Source organism: Papaver somniferum, chromosome 7 (genome assembly GCF_003573695.1).
Source record: "Papaver somniferum cultivar HN1 chromosome 7, ASM357369v1, whole genome shotgun sequence".
In the NCBI taxonomy this organism is placed as follows: Eukaryota; Viridiplantae; Streptophyta; class Magnoliopsida; order Ranunculales; family Papaveraceae; genus Papaver; species Papaver somniferum.
The window spans coordinates 25,046,113-25,067,909 of NC_039364.1; positions in this window are offsets into that span (position 1 = coordinate 25,046,113).

The following is a 21,797-nucleotide window of genomic DNA, read 5'->3' on the forward strand; positions in this document are numbered from 1 at the left end:
ATACTAATAATACTACTAATCACTAAATAGGAGAAATAAGTAAGGTTTGAACTATTCCGCCTTTGTCTTAAGATTGGTTTCTTCTATTCCGAACTATGTCCGCCCTGCGAAGTTGGAAGTACTCTTGTTGTACAGGATCCATTTTTTGAAAATCCATCATAATGATGCGAAATTCGTCGTCTTCAGCTTGATTGGCTATTTTTGCCGCATGTTCAGCTTGTTTTGCTGCAAACTCTACTGCTCTTTGTTCCATCTTGAATCTTGATTGTGCTTGGTAATGAGTATTGAAATTTTGTTGTTCTTTAATGATTATTCCCATCAATTCCTCTTGGTGACTGGATCTCTCTCTCTCCCTGTTTTCTTCAATCTTTTTGCTGCTTTTTTCCCCATCTTACGGAGATATGTGTTCTCTATGTCTCCCCCATCTGTGTCGTTACCAGTCTCTCCTTGAGTTGTTGTTTGCGGTCCTTCCTCATCTTCCTAATTATTCTCATAAGTGTCCAAATCGTGAGTCGTATCGAATACAAAAGTCGATCGCCGATTATATTTTATATTTTCTAACACAATTGGGTAGCACTCTTCGTGCTTAAAATTTTTCCCATCGTTGCATTCCTTGAACCTCTTGTTCACTTCTTCAAGCTGTTAATGTTTTTAAAAACACTTAAGTACATGGGCGCTTATTAAATATTAGAAAATAATTTTTCAAAAAATCAAGAATGCTTACCTTCTTTTCAGGACCCCATCCAGTATGATATTCACCTTCCACTTCTGCCTCTTTTGTCGAAAATAACGCCACATCTTTACTTATTCCCTGATATCGTTTTTGCCAGGAACTCCAAGACCGCTCTGGATTATTAGATAAATGAAGTTCAATATCATCCTTGATACGAGTCCACAACGTCGCCTCTGATTGATCATCTCCAACACTGGGATCTTGAGATATAGATAAATGAATTTTACACATTGTTAAATCTTCGATTGTCGTAAAATTTGGACCTCGTGCTGTTCTTGGTGCCATTGTAAGCGAATCGGTGAAAAATTTCCAAATGATTTGAAAGAAGAAATAATATTTCTTCTTATTGGTGTGATAGATAGTTTGAAGTATTAGTTTTGGGAAAATGTTACAGGATTTCATGTGTATATATAGGTGTTTCCTCGGAAATTTCCAACGTTCGAAAATGTCTTCCAAACTTTCCAACGTTCCAAATTATCCAACATTCGATTTTCTTCAACGTTCGAATTACCAACGGTATAAAAAAATTTCAAAAACAATTTTGTCTAATAACGTTTTAATTTTTTTTTTAAACTGAAGCTTTAAATGGGGCGGAGATATTAAGTCCGCTCGACAACAGGCGTTAACTATATATACGCCGGGCTGGGACGTTAATATAATCTTCGTCTCATTGGGGCGTTAATTTTATGAACGCCTGGCGTGGGGCGTAAACTTTAGCAACGTCCCAACGGGCGAACATTTCAGCAACGCCTCATTTAGGCGTAACTTATATACACGCCTCTTTATGGGGCGGTGAATTTACGTTCGTTTCACAACATGCGTAATTTATATACACGCCCGATGACAAACGGTAATTATACATTCGCTCCACTATATATAGTTTTGGTCTTGATCCCAGACCAAATATGGTCCGAAATTTGATTATGGTCCAGTTTTTAATCTTTACTTTGTCCCGCTGCATCTCGTCCATGGACCATAATTATAGGTTTGGTCGTCCACTGCGGTTGCTCTAAAGGATGAGGATTTTATGCTAAAAAAACATGTGAATCTTATAACTAAATGTAGTGAAAAATACAAAATATGAGGAAAAAAATAAAATAAGTGAGATCCACAGAGTTGAGGAAGAACTTAAGTAACCAACCTGCTGCAAATTCTTAGACTCCAGATTTGGAAACTGGAACTGAAAATATATAGTCACCTAAAACCCTTCTTGCAAATAAAAATGGAAATGAAGAGTTAGTCATGCAATTGCAGTGCATGAAAGTCAAAGGTGTCTCAACTAAACATTTAGTTTTAAATAACCATGCATGCTCTACTTTTGAGGCAACCATCAGAGTAATGGGAGTGACTGTGACTAAAGATTAATAAGATATGGATATTTACTAGTATCTTAGACTGTAGTCTCTAGATCATGATTCATATAGATGAATAGTCTAATCATAGCCGCCCTGGCCCTCGTCACTAATATCTCTCCATCGCACAAAGCTTTAAAATCTCTCTTACGTGGAGGAATAAACTGTCTGTTCTGTCGTGCAATAAATAAACCTGCAACTTCGAACCAAGTTGAGCCATTTTCCCAAGGAAAAGACTAGAGTTCGAGGGGAAATGGAGGTTGTTTTATAATTGATTAGATTTTGCAGTAAATCAAATTTAGTGTACGGGGAAGTTAGGCATACTGTAATGTGTACGAGTGTCCTCCCCCACCCATGCATTTAAGGGCTAATGATATTTATATATTCACGACTATTTTTAGCGTTTCAAGGAGCCATACTAAGATCAAGTTTTACGGTGGAATCCATCCATCTTCCGTCTTTCACACCACCTCAGCACTTGGAATTGTAGATGGAAGTGCAAGTGTAATGGTGGAATAGTAGAAACGCTATTCTTAATGACGCTAAGTGCTATTTTTAAGGGAAGTATTTTGCTCTAGCACTGCTAGATCAAGTTTGATATAGCAGCATGTACACCAAACATTTTGGCTATTTTGACGTCAGCAAACTCTTCTTGGGCTAACCATAGTTATAAACAGAATACAATATTTTGGATGAATTGATCCACACTTCAACTGGTGGAAAGGTAGACAAATATATAGAGATTACATGCCTTTCTTACAAGGGTTACATTGATATTTTCGGCGTAACATAAGCTAGCAATTATAGAGAATATATTTGGAATAAATCCATATCAATCTGTAGCGTAACACAAGTTAGTGATTGATACGTGATTTTCTCTTGGCAGCTGTTACCAGAAGAGCTTTGACTGAGTCTTGATGAGATGTATTCCTAACATCCCACCTCAAGTTGTGCATGAGTGGCCGAATGCTCAACTTGTCTTTGAGAAACTCAAATCTTACAGAAGCAAGACCCTTTGTGAAAATGTCAGCTAGCTGATCTTTTGAGGAAATAAACTTTACCAGTAGTCTTTTGGTTGCAACTCTTTCTCGTACAAAATGGTAATCAATTTCAATGTGTTTCATTCGTGCGTGAAAGACTGGATTTGTTGTCAGATAAGTCGCACCCAGATTGTCACACCACAATGTTGGAACTTGTACTGCAATGCCCAATTCATGCAATAGTGACTGAAGCCATATCAATTCTGATGTAGCTATGGCTATGCCTCTGTATTCAGCCTCAGTACTGGATTTAGAGACCGTTTTTTGCTTGCGTGCACTCCACGAAATAAGATTACTGCCAAAGTAAATATCGTAGCCACTCGTTGATCTTCTATCATCTAAACTGCCAGCCCAATCAGAGTCTGAGTAGGTATGAAGTGTTATATCCGCTGAAGGACGGAAAACTAAACCATAATGCACTGTATGTTTGAGATATCGTAGGATTTTCTTAACTAGATCCCAATGCTCAAAAAAAGGATTATGCATATACTGACAGACTTTGTTGACTGCTACCGCAATGTCTGGTCTGGTGAGATGAAGATATTGTAAAGCTCCACAGACACTACGATACAGAGTAGGGTCCTCAAATTTCACACTTCCGTGTTTACTGATATTACTAATCTGAGGTGTAGAGCTCAGATTAGTAATAAGATTGGTGATAAGAGCAGAGTCTGAACCTGTGATGATGATGTCATCAACGTAGATGAGGACATATGTAACTCCTTCTGATGCTTGTTGTATAAAGAGAGAACTGTCAGAAATAGAACTCTTGAATCCCAGTGCAATGAGAAAATTACTTAATTTGGAAAACCAAGTTCTCGGAGCTTGTTTCAACCCATAAATCGATTTTTTGAGCTTACAGACATGATTAGGATAATCAGGATTGACATACCCTGGTGGTTGCTTCATATATACGACTTCAGTTAACTCACAATGTAGAAATGCATTTTGGACATCTAATTGCTTCATCGTCCAATTTTGAGACACAACAATTGAGAGAACAAGCCTTATCGTGTTAGGCTTTATGACTGGGCTAAATGTTTCATAGTAATCAAGTCCCTCACGCTGATTATATCCTTGTGCAACCAATCTGGCTTTGCGTCTGTCAATTGACCCATCAACTTTTTCTTTGACACGAAACACCCATTTTGAGCCAATTAGATTAATCCATTCCTCATATTGAACATAACTCCAAGTTCCGTTGCGAATGTGAGCATTAATTTCATCATCCATGGGTGGTCTCCATGTTGGATCTTTTGATGCTTCAGTATAAGATGTTGGAGCAGTAATATGTGTTGTCTCTAGTGGATATTTAGTTGCTTGAAGACACAACTTGTTTACAGGCTTTCTAATGCCATCTCGAGCTCGTGTGACCATATGATGCTGCTGAATTTGTGGTTGAGCTTGAGAAACAGTGCTATCAGCTGCTACTGATGAAGTACCAACTGTAGTATTGTCTGTGGGTTGATCAATGACTGGAGATGATACTTCTGGCAGACTAGAGGACAACGATTGATCAATTACAGCTTCAGCTTCAATGGATGGTGATGCTGGTTGGACAGGTTCAAGTGATGCACTAGAAGATTGAACTGATAAAACAGATGAGCTTAAGAGCTTTGTAGTGAGTGATTTCTGTGTGAAGTTAGGAGAATTTACTTATTGCCTGGCAGCAAATGGGAAGCTTGTTTCCACAAATTTGACATGTCTAGATATATATAGCTTGTTGGTTGAAACATGTAAGCATAAATAACCTTTGTGAGCACTACTGTACCCTATAAAAACACATGGTAAAGATCTTGGTTCGAGTTTGTTTGAGACATATGGTCTAAGACATGGATAGCATAAACATCCAAAAACTCTAAGAGAGGAGCAGTCAGGAGTCTTGTTGAACAATAACTGTAAAGGAGATTTAGACTCAGTTTTTGAAGTTGGGAGTCTATTGATAAGGTAACATGCAGTTGTGAAATCCTCAAACCAGTAGGATTTTGGCATTGAGGCATGAAAAAGAAGTGCTAAACCTGACTATGTTATGTGTCTAATTCTACGTTCTGCAAGACCGTTTTGAGCTGATGTATGAGGACATGAAAATCTATGTATAACTCCTGAGCTATTTAAAAATGCAGTGAACTTTTTAAACTCTCCCCCATTGTCTGACTGAAAAACTTTAATCTTGAGATCAGTTTGATTCTCAATGAGTTTTTTGAATTGAATGAACACAGGAAATGCATCTGATTTACGAACTAGTGGATAGATCCATGTGTAATGTGAGAAAACATCCATAAGCAGAAGATGATATCGATATCCATTTATAGATAAGTAAGGATATGTCCATAAATCAGACACAAGTAAGCTCAATGGCCTATCGATTACAGTACTACTATTTGGAAAGGGAAGTTTATGACTCTTGCTCACATGACAAGAATGACAGAACTCAAACTTCTTATTGGAAACTAGAAGGGAAAATTTTTTAATGACTCGAAAAACAGTACGGAGCATTGGGTGTCCTAGACGCTGATGCCACAGTGGAATAGTGTTGGTTACTAGAGCAGCTGGAGTTGTATTGGTAATCTCTCGAACATCATCAAACATGTAGAGCCCATTCTTACTCCTGCCTTGCAACAGTGTTGTCCTGGTTTTGAGATCCTTTACATCAAAGAAATTGGAGTGAAATTCAAAATTTATATTATTATCTTTGCAGAACTTTGAAACAGAAAGAAGATTTGCTTTTATGTCAGGCACATGAAGTATATTTTTGAGATGAAAGGATCGATTATTATGGGTAAAAGAAGCATTACCAATATTTTCAATGTGTAGAGCATTGCCATTTCCTACACGAACTTGTTCAGTTCCATCATATTCATGCCTGATGTTCAGATTGTTGAGATTTGCAGTTAAGTGATGAGTTGCTCCTGTGTTAGTCACCCAATTGTTATCAGCAGGACCACCGGGTAAAGCAAGATATGCAGCTGGTTCTCCTCTTTGTGGTGCATTGTTATCTTTGCGAAACCATCAGAAACTTGCATTATGGTTTTTGCGATTGCAAATCCGACAAGGAACTTGTCCTTGATCTCTTCTAGGCTGTCGATTGTGTTGATTTTGCTGACGAAAACCTTAATTTTGTTGAGATCGATTCTGGGGAAACCTTCCTTGCTCTTGTTTTTGATATGGTGGTGCAGTAGATGAAGAGGCAATATTTGCCATTGGTTGCTGAATAGAAGCTAGTTGTTGCTCAAGTCTCATATCATATGCGATCAGATGTGCATAAAATTCATCCATATCTATCTTTTCGACAGTGCTCAGCGAAGTGACAATTGAATCATATGCTTGATCCAACCCACTCAAGATTGATTGTTGCATATCATCTTCAGAAAGTGCATTCCCTGATGCTGTAAGGGCATCAAATAATTGTTTAGATTTTGCAAAATAATCATACATGGAGCTGTTACCTTTGCGCAAACTCATAAGTTGCCTTCTTAGATTCATCTGATGTGCCCTTGTCTTGGGTGCATATCTTTTTTCAAGTGCATCCCAGACTTCTTTTGAAGTTGTTAAACCAGATACACGACCTAATACTCCTTCTGTGAGGGATGAAAGCAGCCATTTTAGTAGGATCTGATCCTGTTGTTCATACTTTTCATATGCAGGATTTGATAATGGTGGTAAATCAGCTTGTGTGTTTGGTATGGTTGGTGATGGTCTTGCATAAGTACCATTTACATATCCTTCTAAACGATAGCCCTTCAGTAGTGGCTTGAATTGTGTCTTCCATAAAAGATAGTTGGTATCATTGAGTTTGATGTTGATGAGATGGTTAATATGAATTGCTTGAAGAGTGGATGTTTCTGGTGCTGTCATTGATGCATAAAAATGAAGAAAGCGTGGTTTAGGATCTTTCTGGATGATACCAAAACAGAATACAATATTTTGGTGAATTGATCCACACTTCAACTGGTGGAAAGGTAGACAAATATATAGAGATTACATGCCTTTCTTACAAGGGTTACAGAGATGTTTTTGGCGTAACATAAGCTAGCAATTATAGAGAATATATTTGCAATAAATCCATATCAATCTGTAGCGTAACACAAGCTAGTGATTGATATGTGATTTTCTCTTGGCAGCTGTTACCAGAAGAGCTTTGACTGAGTCTTGATGAGATGTATTCCTAACAGTTATCTTAAAAAAAATTTGAAAGTTGCAGTTCTTTTAGCTGCTATTTTTAGTGATGTGCAAGATTGTTTTCCTATTTTTAACCGGATATAGATGATGCAGTGAGTGGTATACCAGTTTCTTCGACTTTCTAACTTCCATTCTGTTCTAAACCTCGAATCCTTTGATCATCAGAGGTAGTTAATATTATCTATCTAATTTCATGAAAATTAATACCATAATAAACCTGTCTCAACATAAATCTCCAAAATCAAACAAGTTTGATAAACCAGTACCACCTATGTGATGATTAGAATGTCTGTCTGTGGTGGTGATGGTGTTTGAGGTGTGAATTTGATGATGATCAACTTGGTGCTTGTCCTTTAAAATTCTATCAAAATCCGTACGTTACTTCACCAATTTGATTAGTACCCAATTACTGTGTCACAATATCAATGGGTATTTGAGCATTGTTTGACTAAATCCATCAGTAACCAATCAGTATTTCAAAATATTAGTGGCTACCCAAATATTGTCCACCTAAGTTCAAGAGCAAGATTACCGCCAAAAGCAAATCATCTTGCAAATATTCATCAGGAACCTTGCAAAGAAGCATGGATTAGAAAATTCATATTCCTTTGTTAATGAGTTATGTATTTTCTCCGCGGAATATGTGATTGAGGGGTTTCTGAAAATTTTAGTAGAGTCCCACGTTCATGGCATTCATCATCTTCTCTTCTCCCTTATCTTTCATTTCCACTTTGTATTTCGTCTATGGCTATTAAAGTAAGAGTTTAATCGTTCATGCATTCTCTTTCTAAAATACAGGGCTAAAAAAACGGTGAAAGAAAAACAAAATTAGTCATAAAAATCCAAGGTGACCAAACTTGTGGTACAAAAAATCCACTCAAATGTTGGGATTCATTAAATCTCCATCGTAAACAAAATTGATACAAAACCCCAAATTTTTAAAAAATTTGATACAAAAGCCCCAAATTTAAATGTTGGTTTCATCAAATTTATTTTGGTTTCATCATAAAATTTGATGAAATCAAAATAAAATATGATAAAACCAACATTTAAATTTGGGGTTTTTGTTTTGATGGTGTTTTTGTGTTATTTTTGTTTTGATGGGTTTTTTGTGGAAGGATGGTGACACCTCTCGGTTATAACTCGCGGACCGAAAGAAAAAACCTAACTCTGGTTAACATAAGAGTTTGGTGACACCAAAAGTAGCCAAATGCCTGGCTTACATGCTGCTAGATCATGTTTGATCTAGCAGTGCTATAGCAAAATATTTTCCTATTCTTAATAGCACTAAGTAGAGCTATTAAGATTAGCGCTACCTTGTGTTATTAAGAATAAAGCTTTTTTTTTCAGTCGTTAGATTTTCAACAGCTCATCTTAAATCTACGGATAAAAAAAGTTATATTATTAATAGCGCTCAGTGCTATTAAGAATAGAGTTCAACGCTATTTTTATTGGCGTTTTTCGTCTTTTAGCACGCTATTCTTAATAGCATTTTATGCTATTCTTATTAGCGTTTCCATGGATTCCGCAGACCCTTCCACCAAATCAAGGAACCCTGCTTGGATTTTCTGTGGAAGATCCCAACTTGTAAGCCACCAAACTTGACATTCCATGATTTTTCCACACTTGGACACGAACAGAGCCAATCCCATGCAAGGGTATGCAGTTTCATCCCCTTAATTTTTCAAATCTCCATTGATTGTTGTGTTTTCAAAGCCAAAGAAACAAACAAGACCTTGTTTGCACCCCCTCAAAAACCCATACGGAAAGCAATTATTATTATTGTTAGATAACTTGGATTAGCAGAGATGTGTTCGTGTCAGCTTCTTCACTACCGAGTTTGTGCTTTCTTCTATTACATATCATCATAGAATCAGTATAGTGATTCTTCGATTGCCTGATTGATGTACACAACATATAAACTCTAACAAAGGTTTTCACCCAGCATTTATAAATCTGCTCTTCTGATTCGTTGTACTTCCAACTCATAAAAAATTGAGGAATTTACTGATGTAAGAAGTGCAACTTTGCTTATTATAAATTTTTAGTCTTTGCGCACTAATACAATATACTTTATTTACGAAAGGGTTTCATAATTCCATCGTGAAAGAGGTGTTTATGAAAATCAGTTACATTTGATTGTTGTTTGCAATTACTTATATAATGGAAGTTGAGAATGAGGTTGAAATCCACAAATTTGCAAAGATGATGTTTGAAAAAATGACTAAATGAAGTTACACATTTAGTTATTTGGAAATTAATTATAGGCAGGTTTGGTCCCATACTCCCATTTCCTCCATTGACTTCGGCATTTGCTATTGAAGAAAACTCCCTCGATATTCCTTCATTTCTCTATTCTTCTAGATCTCTTCTTGTTTTAAACCATGAAGCCAATATCGAGAAAGATTTCGTTTTTGGCAAGAACATGAAGTATGTCTCTTTTAGGTGACTGTAACATGAATTTTGATCGCTGGAAAAAAAAATCTTACACCCTCTCTCTCCAAATCCTGGCCCGCCCCTGCATTTGGAATAATTTGGATTTCACCGTAAGACTTGTTCTAATAACAAACAATTTGTTTTCAGCGTCTTCTCATCAGCCGAACAAATACATTTTTCCAAGCCCTAGTTGCGTCGGCGTTCGAATAGCTTGTGGGTCTTGAATTACTTCGTCAGAGGGATAGAAAGCAACCAAGGACGAAGCTAGGAATCCATTTTGAGGCTCCAAAAATGAAAAAAAATCAAGTCCAAAAATATAAGTGCAATGCACATGAATTTACCCAAACATCAACCAACAGTAGAAGATTATAATACGAGTTGAATTCAAAATTTCTCGACAATTTAGGAACTAGGAAATACGTTTACTAGAAGCACTTCATATGGCACGTTTACTAGAATAACGAGCTGATCAAGAAGTACTACAAAATAAAACATAGATATGGTTCGGTCATCAGTAAGGCAAAAACAAGTTGTCTACCAACCATAAATTGTTCAGGTGAAACAACATTACTCGAACCTCAAGAAGCAATTCCAAATTAAGTTCAGATTGTCTTCAAGCATCTTCGCTAGTTGGCCTGTTTCCAGATTGTTATCCTGAAACAATGTTGAAAATTTACATTATTATTTCATTTGTACTAGGGAGACTAGATATATGACAAATATATTAGCTATCAAATGCGGATTTCCAAATTGGGCTCTGCTCGACAACAACGTGTCTTTCAGTACCGAATAGACTCCCCACAGGGACATGACCTGGTCGAGATAGCAAGGCTGCTAATGGGGTGCCAATTGTTTGGGGTGTACTAACCCAAAGACAATAACTATTTTGTCTTATATGTATTTTGGTACACCCCCAAGTAATTTGGTACCCCTATTAGCAATCTTGCGAGATAGTTTTAAACTTTTAAGCATCAAAGACATATGGTTGAGTATGCTTTTGTATTGACTACATGCCCACTGTTATTCAAGGCCTAGTTTTAATCACACTTTAAACATATTTAGCTCTAAAAAACCAAGGTGATACTCTTCGAGTTACAAAAACTCCATTCATATGCTGGAATCTATAAAAACTCAATTTCCAATAAAAAAGATATAAAATCCCCATATTATTAATAAAATTTAAATTAGATCATTTTCATTATTAAAAAAATCCATAACTACCTTCCCATACCATATTTCTTCTTTCTTTGTATCGTATTTCATTCATTATTTCTTTTTGTCCACCGTTCTCTCTTCTCCCTCTACAATCAACAACACCTCCTTCTACTACTCCTGCACCACCACTACCAAAACCTCGACCATTTTCTGATCCTCTACCAACACCGTCGCCTTCTCTTCTTCCCCCACCGCTACCAGCACATCATTTTCCTTCTTCATTTTAGTTGTTTGTGTAAAACCTAGGGTTTGAAATTGTTTGAATATTGTATAAGATTAAAAGGTTTATATTGGATGATGATGTGATGATCGTCAGTGAAACAATAACAATTCAAAGGATTATCAATCATGATACTTGTAAGTAATAATTCCTACGCCAACTCATCATCGTTGTGATTAAATATTTTCATTTCCAAATCTCAATTTTGGTTAATATTAATTGTAATTGTCGTCTTGTTAGGTTTAACTTTTCTCGATCTTTCATTATAGGTTAGAATTTCAGTATTTTTTAATTCGTAGTTGTTTTGAGAAATCATATTTACTAATCGGGTACTGAGAAATATTATGAAAATTAGTCATTTAAATTGTGTTTGGTTTTCATCATTTTTTTTGTTGGTTTCATAAAAAAAAAAATTGGGTGAAACCTTTTTCCCGTTGGTCAGTATTTTTCCTGGTTTTGTTGCAACATTTTTTTTCTAGTTTCATCGTATTTTATGCTAAAACATTTTTTCATGTTCTTTTTGTGTTTATGATGCAGAAATTTATCTTTTAGCTTATGTTATCCGTTATATCATGTTGAAAAGAGAAGATTCATATAATTATGTTGAATATTACTTTACGCTGAAGTTCTACCGGGAAGCTAAATTATAAAGAAGAGTAGGTTTTGCTGGTGGATTTGATAGATTGGCAGCAACATCAATGTGGGTATGGTGATGAATGTTGGAGTTGAGAAGATGGGCTTAATGGTGGTAGTGAGTGATTGAAGTTGCAGTGGTTGAGTTTGTGCCGGTAAAATCAGTTGAAGAATGAAGGGGATGCATTTTGCAGTTGCTTCAAATGGAGGATACAAGCAGTGAAGATAATCACCTGCAATATGTTGGAACCTTTTTGGTTTCATCAAACTGTTATTTTGGAACCAAATAGGTTGGAACCCTTTTTTGGTTTCATTATATTGCTTTTCTAATTGTGCATCATTGAGTTGTCCAAGTATGTCGGAATTGGCTTGGCTTGTTGTGTTATGAATTATTGCCATGACTTGTTACCGTTGTGTCGAATGTCGATCACCAAAAAACGGTCCTTGGTGTATTTCATGTTATAGTTTAATATTTCTTTCTAATTAGACTTCTCCTTTGGAACATGAAAATGTTCTATGTCTTGAAATATATCAAAATTTTGATTTTAAACCAAGTCGTGATACGACCCTTTTCCTTTTGATTTCACCTGCAATATGTTGGTACCTTTTCTGGCTTCATCATTTTACTACTACAATGGAACCAAAATATATAGGAACCCTTTTTGGTTCCCTCAAAAAACAGACATAACATTCTACGACAATATGGTGTGGATTAAACATAAATGAGACAATCATAATTGAAACCGTTCATAAACCATTTAAACCTTTTATAAACTAATATAAGCATTTAAGTTTACAGCTACTTGACAGTGCACTAATTTCTATGTCTTCGTTTATAATTCTTTTAGTGGTTTGTCCATTAGGATCGTAGATTTCATCTTCTTCTTCTTTCCACCAAATTATTCATTCACGAACAAGTTCACCTTCTTCCTCAAATGCTCATCTCTGACTATAGTTACTTGCTCTATCATTTGTAGACCAAAAGTTGCATAAAATTGCTCGGAAGTGTTCTGCAATATCATATTCTTTATTCTCTTGAACTTGAAACAATCTGGTACAAAACGTGGACTTTGCTTGTCATATGTACTTAAGATCATCTTCACGACTAATATTTTTTCTTCGATTGCTCTTCCTTCATTACACCTTCATAGAATGGTTTGTAGAAATTCCAAAATGGGCATGCTACAAGGGCCTTAATATGCTCTTTCTTATTTTATATCAAAGCCTTTATTTTAGGAGTCACCACACACAAATGTGTCAATGAGCACGTAAACGAATCTTCATGTGTTTTCCCTGCAAAACAAAACTGATTTTAGCCAAAACAAGAATAAACTAACATAGCCAAACCAATACTGGTTTCATCAAAATGACCAAAAATAGTTTCATCAAAATAACCAGAATTAACCAACACCGCCAAACCAGTATTGATGGAACCAAATTCGAAAAGAGAAAAATGATGAAACCATTAATCAACACACCAATAGTTCAGTTGGAACCAAGTTCGCCAAGGGAAAAATGATAAAACCAAAAATGGTTTCATAAAAACTACCAGAATTAATCAACACAAAACAGTTCTGGTGGAACCAAGTTCGACAAAGTAAAAAAAGATGAAACCAAAAATGGTTTCATCAAAACTACCAGAATTAATCAATACACTAACAGTTCAGGTGGAACCAAATCCGACAAGGGAAAAATGATGAAACCGAAAATGGTTTCATGATAACTACCAGAATTAATCAACACACCAACAGTTAAGGTGGAACCAAGTTCGACAAGGGAAAAATGATGAAACCAAACTACCAGAATTAATCCCTACGTGATTTCATCAAAAAAGAGCAAAAAAACTAACACCATCACCACATAGTTTATATGATTCTTACCTTTTGGAGTTTTTTTCCACTGTTTTCTTTAACTTTTCATCTCTCTTTTTCTCTTGTTTAGTTTGCTTCTTCACCATTTTTTTATTTGAGAGGATTTAGGTCAGAAAATTGAGACAATTTAGGTCAGAATTGGTTTCATTGGTTGAAGTAAGTAATCATTGAAGAAGAGAAGAAGGGAAAATCGAAAATCGGAGGATGATTTTCGCTACGGATGAAAACATGAAGAATTCGTAGATCTGATTTAGGTCGGAATCGGTTTCATTGGTTGAAGTAAGTAACCATTGAAGAAGAAAAGAAGGGAAAATCAAAAAATCGGAAAATGATTTTCGCGACGGATGAAGTAGATCTGATTTCTTCTTATGTTTCAGAGACTAGGAAAGAGAACTAGAAGAAGATAATGACAGTATCGAAAAAATGAGTAGGGTTTATTTGCTATGTTAGCTTTGGGACGAATAAAAGTAAAGGGTATTTCAGACAGTTTAGGAATTTTGGGGTTTTTTTACATCATTTGTTTTGTTGGAGTTTTCTTACATGGATATTCACAAACCTGGGGCTGTAACGCGCGCGTTATATACGGAAAAAATAATTTTATCTCCAACCCATAAAGTTTAGTATTTTTCTTTTACTTACATTTATAGGTATATAATTGGTTTAAAATATTTCCATTTTTATTTTTCATTGATGTTTAGTAATAAAAGTGTGAAGACACCCTCTAACTTTTTTTAAGCCACATCATCCTTAAATCAATGGGTTGGAGATGATTTCTTATAAATTTTGTTGTGTATCTTATGTGGATTAACATTCTTTTCTCCGTACATCAATGATGCCACATACGAAACACATACATTTACCATTGGAGAAGCTCTAAGGTCAGTTCAGTTAAATTCGCGTAATAAAAGATAACGTATATACAAGACATATAACTTCTTTTTCTTTTCTTTTTTAATGTAAACTTAGGTAAATGTTTTATCACCATATGTATAAAAAGAATGTATCTTATTTAGCTCATTTATGCCTACTCTAACTAGTGATAAGTGCATATTTCACATATATTTGGTGTCAATTCCATGCTAGTAAATGTTGATCTTCTTGCAAATTATTGTATATTACGCTTGTTTTCTTTTATTTGTGTTTTATTAGATGAATCATCCAAAAGAAGTGGAAATAACTATAAAAGTGAAGTCACAAGTGAAGAAGGGCCAAAGTCCCAGTGGAACTTGCTCAAATGGAGGATTCGTAGTCATCATTTTGTAGAGGACAAGAAGACGAAGTCAATGGCGAAAGAACGAAGTCATTCTGAGTTCGTATGAAGAAGTTATCAGCGAAACAAGAACTTAGAAAGCTAAAAGGGCGAAATAGTCATTTTATAGGACAAGTGCTATTGGCACCCGCACTGTACGTTACGGGCAGTCACTGCGCTAAGGGGCCTTCAAATTTCAAAGGAACTGATAAAGGCAGTCAGGTCTTTTATAAAGGCGGAGGTCAAATTCAAATAGTGTTAAAAGCAGCTGCTATTTTACTAAGGGCACCTTCCTCTCTTTCCCTCACTCCACAGAAACGACCGACAACGGCCGGTGACGCTGATGATCCCGATGATCAAGATGTGACGGTTTCGGAGTGATTCTTGATTTCGGACGGTTCAATGGGCTACTGAAGCAGTTAGAAGATTTGGGTTGAGTTCGAAATGGAGCTTAAGGCAGAGAACAGTGGCGATGATGATCAGTGATCGGAACTGCTGGTGATGATCATGATGGCTGGTGGTAGCTGCTGTTGCCAGGCTTGCTGCCATCGATGATGAGTGCTTGAATTCGAGTTCCAGATCTGATAAGAATAAAGCAGGCTTGCTGCCATCGATGATTAAAACTGATGGTGATGTTGGGCAGTAAGTACCGGTGATTGGATTTGGTTGGATATAACTCCGGTAAGGCAAGAAAACAGGACAGCGAGAATGAAGATATAGCTGCTATGATGGGCTGAGTTCAAGACAGGAAGATGGAGAAAAATCACGATGATGTGCTGCCATTACCGACTGTCGATCGAGCATGGTAGTTGGTGTTGTGCAGCGGTGAAGCATGGAAGAACTTTGAGCAGGTCATGAAGAGATGAGAGGAAATGTGGTGGTTGTTGTTGTGGATTATCGATGGAGAAGGTCAGGGTTATGGCTTGCTGCCATTGTTAATGCTCGATGGAGTTTAGCTATACCTTGCAAAGCAGGGACGGTATGGAGAAGATGGGCTTACTGTCATGGATTGAAGAATTGATCAACGGAGGGGATGAACTGTTTCTGTTGAGATCAGTTAAACTGAGATGAGGAGAATGAAGCTCGTGTTGGACTTGAGCCGGGGTCCGGTGTTTCTGCTGTTGCCATTGGCTGATGGCAGTAATGATGATGGTATTGGGATGGCAACGATGGTGGTTAATGGCAAAGATACCGAAAGAGACTTTGAGTTCGAGTTCGCTGTTGTTGCGATTAATATTTCAGTGAGAAAGAAAAGGATCCATTAACCGAACGAGAGAAAGAAGGAGCTAAAATGGATACGTCGGTGCAACTATTTGGGATAAGTACCAACTACGGGTAACACTTATCCTAGGCGGACTTGTGGGTGAAGTTAGGTTTCGATTGAAACCTATATAAATAGCCGTGTCTTGCCAAGAGTGAGATACAACTTTGGAGGGAGAGAAAAATAGAGAAAAGAGAGAAGAATGTTGTGTAAATACGGATTAGTGGGTGGCCCATCACAAGGTTCTTCAGCCGACTTTATCAAGTGGAGATAAACATTAAGAGCTAAAGACTAGCTTATACGGTGACACGTTAACTTAAAAGGTGTCTTGTAAATGTTCGTCACTATTCATGCATTCGGGTATATAAATACCCATGAGGTGCTTGCTGGTGTAATAAAAGAAATGAAAATGAAATGGAACACAGTTCCTCTTCCTCTCCACTTTTGTCTTTTTTTCTTTCTTGTTGTATACAACATTAATTAAACAGTATAACATGAACACTTACTCACCAAATACATGAACTAGCACTATTGTTAAGATGATTGAATTCCGCCCGTGTTCGATGAAAATATAAAACGTTATCGGCACGAATAGCTCGATGCCGCTAATTAATAAATTAGTGTTCGACAATGTTTATGTCGAGCTGCCGGGATGATACCCACAAAACCATATAATCAACTTCACAATTTATATTTGTGTTTTGAGTTAAGTTTGTGTTTTTGATTATATATGTGAATAGTAGTACTGACTCTGTTGCCTTTATTGATCAGGGTAGTAACACTATTAATGAAGGAAAATTGTTCCACAAGTATTGTAAACTTGTACGAATGTTTTTGGGTAAGTGCGGGAAGGTGAGAACCGCGACTCCATAAACTTTAATAATTTTCCGCTATATTATTTTTGTTATGGTACTTGCGGTTTTAATACCGGCGAAGCGAGAAATTGTGTATCCCTAGAGGATAACATAAATTTAATTTCTCTTGCTCTAAATAATCTCCAGAGATTTTGAAACAATTCCACCAGAAATTGGAAATTCGTCTAGCATAGTATGGATGTGAAAGGCACGGTCCGCTAGCCGTTCGGTCCCAGAAGTGACACGTTATAAAAGTGCTAGTCGTTCCTATTTGCGGTCCCTGAAGTGACCAAGTAGGAAACTTTTCCATAAAAGAGTGTATCCATTTGTACACTTGTAAATTAATATTTCGTTGACTCTGAATGTGACGAAGTTGGAGATTTATTGTTATTGTATTAGTACCATATGTGTTTTGATGTTTATCCTTTGTTTTAAGTTTTGTTTGTTTTCTTTGCTTATTTTTTTGTAAGTAATGGATTCCAGAAGCAATCCATGAGATGTTGCCGACTCCAGAAGTAGTCCAACATGTAATTTGTGGTTTCCTGTAAAAATCATATTAGACTCCAGAAGTGGTCTTTGGGTTCCCGAAGTATCCCATGGTTACGTAATGATATTGTTAATGACTTATTAACGTACGTCTCTCGTCCAACTGTGACATCGGATATGGATTCCTGAAATAATCTATCCATTTTAAATAGACGATAGAGATATTTGTCTCTAAACAAGGGAACAACAAACACAAATTTTTCGAACCATTTCTGTAACCTTGTAGAGGTTTTGGGAAATGTGAAATGACATTTCGGGTTCGAATAATATGATAGACGGCTCCGGAAGAGCGTGTATCATTTTGGTGGTACAACAGTCATCTTTATTAACGCCTTATAATATTCCGGATTCCTGAAGAATATGTTGAGTTTTTGAGAATATTTGGCGTTACCACCATGAAACGACAAACGAGCATTTTTATGGAGTATTTTGTTACTTCATTTGTTTTTGTGCCAGAAGCACATCGTAAAGAAATGTAAGGCTTTCTTTTATGGGGTGTGCCATAGGAGAATTCGAACAGTCGAATTCCACGTTGTCATTAGCCAGAAGTTTAATGACCCTTGAATTATTCATGCTCACGCATGATCAGTATGGACACCAAAGTTCTACCAAGATGAGTAGACGATTCAAAATGCTCATGGACATCCTTTACAGAACCTGAAGCTTCTATTAGATAAGGATGTAAATTGTGTTATTGGTCCCTGAGACAATTGGTTGTTAAATTGCATTAACATTAACATTATGGTAACCCATTACTGAATCACCAATATTATCTCCTAGAAAGGATTCAAGATGGAAATTGCAGGACTTATTTACCCTGCAATATGGACAATTATTTCAGTACTTTAATGTATTGATAGACACATCTACTAGATGGTCTCTTGTTATATTAACACGTAATGTTAGATTTTGCCAAACTGTTTGTGCAAATCTTGAGGTTGCGTATCCATTTTTGGACTTTCCAGCTAAGTCCATTTATTTTGGTTGTAAATTTATAAGATTTTGATGCTTTGCCTTCAGTTGGTATTATATCGAGCTTATAACTAGCACATATGCGCACTCGACATGGTTTAGTTGAGTTCTTTTGTTTAAGCATCTTTAGTTGATTTCTCGACCAACTATTTACCATCAATATTGTTTTGGGAAGCAACCTTACATCTTAAATTTACGTGTTTAGTCCATAACGTCACCTAACTATATATGTTGGTTTCGATTCATAAGACATTTAAAATCCTGAGCTGGTAATGTCTTATTGAAGATGAGACTGTACTCCCGCCGTTAGGGGGAGGAAGTAAACCGTTAAAAGGAACGGCGTGAAATGTCTCATCTCTTGTCGAGCCTGCAGTTGTTTTTGGGTACTTTGTGTAGTTAAATTAAAACCCAAAAACTATCATGAGCAGAATTATCTTTGAGAATAGGCAATTATGGAACCAAAGGTCTCCAAAAATGAGATAGTAATGTTTCCGCCATGATCAGGAAAACTAAAATGCCGCTAGAAGTTGGCATGACAACCCACCACCAGAAGTTTGGCAAGAGTATGGTTGATAACCTTAAAGGTTCTCCCACTTTAGTCAGGGGGAGAAACGTCACCATAAAAGGATGGTGCAAATTATGATAACCTAAAAGGTTTTCCCGCCTTAACCAGGGGGAGAAAAACTGCCACCTGAATATGGCACGTATTATGTCGACAAAATTTAAAGGTTTTCCCTTGAAGTCATGGAGATGACAGGAACCACCTAAAGGTTGCAGTGAACAATGTCAACAAATTAAATAGGTTATCTGATTAAGTGTTTATCCTGATCAAAGAAAGTATGGATGCCGCTATATATTGGCGTGAAACCATCTCATTTGTTTTTCTCACACCAAGATATTGGATGTAATTGAGGTGTTGGAGATTACTCATGATTAAAACAAATAACTGCGGTAGCTCTGGAAAAATATTTTCTGTCACTTACTTGAGGATGCAGACACAGGAAGTTGTCTCAGCAGGATAAATCATGCATCTCGCAGTGACAAAGTCGTGTGTTAAAACACGCTTGAGGCCTGAATAATTGCCTCATATATGCCTCTTAAAAGAAATTCCAATCATTTTTCTAATATGTAGTGCTCTTGAAGAGAGACACAGATAATGCTCGTGGAGACTATCAAAATATGATCCACATTTTCTAAGTTTGAAACTCCTTATTGAAGATGAGGATATGATAATGCCACTGAAGTGGCGCTGGTACCAGTTTGTGAAATTTTCTTGAATATGCATGCAATAGAGAATGTGTTAGATCGTATATGATTGTCGATTACTGTTTACAATAGTGGTTGTGTACCCCTCTGCAGAGGAACATCGACATTGTGATTGGTAGACATATGACATATTACCTCAAACTAAGGTAGAAGATGGAATCTCTCGAAAAAGCGCAAAAGTTCGGATCCGACTCACACCGTAAAATTGTGAGGCCTGAAAATTACAGGTTGGTGTTTGAGATTAAGCGCAGAGAGAATAGTATTATCGTTTTAAGTGCGATTGAGGGTTTCCTGCTGAACCCCAGGATTGGTTCTGTAAAACTAAAATTATTCTCCTAATATTGATGCACCTTAGCGTGGTAGTCTCTGAAGGACTCTAATTGCATCTTGCTTTGTGATTATATTTGAGACTTTGAAGAATTCGACTTTTCCTAGACCAGGCAGCCACCTGACTTTGTGAATTACGTCGGGTTTGAAATTTAATCATAATCACCATCTTGAATAGGAGAAATTTATGAACAATCTTTTGTGTATTTTATGTCCTTGGTATAAGGTTAAAATCCGGATGAAATTGTGATATCATTTTTGGCTTCTTAAGAACCTTAATAGCGCTAAAATTCACGCATGAACTAAACTATGAGATCTCATTGAAAAGTGAAACATTTGCTCGACCTGAAGTTCGAGTTCATGCTAGCGTAGCCTGTCTGTATAGACTAGAGTATCCAATCTTGATACTCATGATACTTATTGTGCTACTAAATTGGCACTGTCACTATGTGATTCCCAAAAGTGGGAAGTGATCGATCTATCTGATACGTACGTAGAAATAATATTTTATGGTCCAGAAGTACCATATACGAATATAATGCATGCATTGTCTTGTTGTGTTCTAACTTTTGTTTTGCATGTTACACTTTTATAGGCTGAAATTGATTCTACGGTATTCATGAGTTTACAAAAGGCCTTTCATTGTTATGCCTGAAGTTAAGGAGAAAATAAATTGGTGTGCAATGGACTGAGGATTTAAAAGCGAGGTGTACAATGGAGATTGTGCACCCGGCGCAAGACCTGCAGTCAATCCTCCATAAACTGCAAATGGTAAAGCGGTTTTTCTGAAGGCTATATAATTTTTGCACCACCAGCCGCTTTAAGAAGTCATGCTTCAGGAGGAGTAAACTCGTAGAATCTTTGGATGGACTAAAACGCGTTGTACTCTTTTTCCTTCGCTAAGGTTTTGTCCCAATGGGTTTTCCTTGTCAAGGTTTTAACGAGGCAGAATATGCGTGTCCAACACCATTATCGGGCGACGTCCGTTGTACTCTTTTCCTTTGGTCTGGTTTTGTCCCACGCGGTTTTTCAGACGAGGTTTTTAACGAGGCAACATTAGCATTGACATCAGCATTATTCTGAATTTTGGTAGTCAGGTTTTGTCCCAAGCGGTTTTCCTGGCACAAGCGTTCATGTTTTGTCCCCAAATGGGTTTCCTAACGCAATTTTTTATGGTGGAAGTATTTCTCGGCGCTAAGGTTTTATCCCAAGTGGTTTTTCCTGGCGTGAATCTTGTCAAAGAAAATATTTTGTGGCGGCACCACCCTCATTCTAAGCTCAGGTTTTGTCCTAAATGGTTTTCCTGACGCAACTTTGACAGAGGAAGCATTTCATGACGGTGACCATCATCACTTTAAAGCTACCAGTGTTGTACCCTTTTTTTTTTTTCCTTCGACCAGTTTTTGTCCCAGTTGGATTTTTCTGGCAAGGTTTTGACGAGGCAACAAACTTCTTCTGCTCGGATTTTTCCCATCGGATTTTACCGACAACGTTTTATTAAAGCGACATTTTTTTATGGTGGTCCAAGGGGGAGTGTTGTGTAAATACGGATTAGTGGGTGGCCCAACAGAAGGTTCTTCAGCCGACTTAATCAAGTGGAGATAAACATTAAGAGCTAAAGACTAGCTTATACGGTGACACGT